The following is a 1,383-nucleotide window of genomic DNA, read 5'->3' on the forward strand; positions in this document are numbered from 1 at the left end:
CTACACATGTTCAGTCTTCTTCTATCAATAGTGGTTTTTTTCCTCACATTTAAAAAATGCTCTTTACTTTCGGATTAGCAATTAAAATACACAATTCTTACTTGAGGATGACAATTAAAGATTACTCTAACATGACAGCAGCAAAAATATACTTCTGCAATTACAAAAGGGCTAAAGAGGAATCCATAATTAGGTTATTCTCATGCGGACAAGAATGATTCTAAAATAAGTTATCTAAGCTGCTGTTATTCACTTTTCAGGTTTAATTTGAACACACACGTTTTCAGCTGTAGGTTAGATTCCACCCATTTTTCGGAAGGAGTTCTTTGAGAGTAGACTTGCCCTAGGAATGGAGGGATCTGACCGGCCCACGAGGCAAGCAGAAAGAAAAGCCAGTCCACTGGTGCCCGCAACACGCTGTACAGCACCCAAAGGTGGCCTTCCACAGCAGCTGGACGTCCTTCAGCCTGGGCCCACCGTCTGCTTCAGAACTAACCGCATCCCAAGAGTTTAAGAATGTGGACATCTTATCACTATCCAGTGAATTTGGGTGGCCAGCCTCTTTTTGTAGACTGGACTCCCTGGAATGACCTACTTCATCATCTAGACACTAGTAATTTGGTCACCAGGGAAGCCAAGCCTGCAAAAGAGAAAGCCTATCTTCAAAACAGTGAACTCACATAAATAATTTATCTTCAACATAAACATAGAACCTCAAAGGGATGTGTCTCATCAAGTAGCACCAACAAGACAGGAGCCTGCATCTCTTCTTCTACTGCTTAGGTTTGGCCCAGTATTCCCGATACATGGAATAGACCATACCAACAGTCAGGGCTCCCACAACAAAGCCTTGTGCTGCCACGCGCATGTGGATCAGGTGGACCGACATCTTGGTGTCTCCCCGGCTCTTCAGTTTGTACAAGCTGAACGCCACGATTGCTGCACAGCCCGTGATTCCAGTGGGGTCTTTTTAGCTTTTCTGATGAGTTTGGATCCCTGGTCTTCATCATATGAAGAAAGAGAAATATCTGTGTTGGATGACATAGTTGTTGGTGAGAATCTTTCTGGGATTGAGGAGTTTTCCACAAGGCACAGGACCGCGTTCAACTCTCACCGGCTTCTCTATCAATAGTGTTTTAAAAATTAGTAACATGGGCTAATCAAGAACACTATTAACAGAAGGTCCTTATGCCCCAGGGAGCTGATTGATGAGATTTTCTACCATCAATTAATAAGGATATCTCTAAGGTGAACTAGGGGAAGATAAAAAGCATAGATTCAAGAATGGATTTTTGAGCTCACACTTAGTCCTAGCTCCAAGCTAAAAACAAACAGTTCTTAGGACACACCTCTGCTCAATACTCACCCTCACAAAGGAAACAT

General features: G+C 42.9%; 1 pseudogene; it reads right to left on the reverse strand.

The window, feature by feature from the left end:
- Positions 1–772: 772 nt before the first annotated feature.
- On the reverse strand, positions 773–1,044 carry LOC115871570 (annotated as a pseudogene).
- Positions 1,045–1,383: the final 339 nt, after the last annotated feature.

The sequence above is a fragment of the Echinops telfairi genome, unplaced genomic scaffold (genome assembly GCF_000313985.2).
Source record: "Echinops telfairi isolate 266 unplaced genomic scaffold, ASM31398v2 ScPeMD7_6080;HRSCAF=6971, whole genome shotgun sequence".
Taxonomy (NCBI): domain Eukaryota; kingdom Metazoa; phylum Chordata; class Mammalia; order Afrosoricida; family Tenrecidae; genus Echinops; species Echinops telfairi.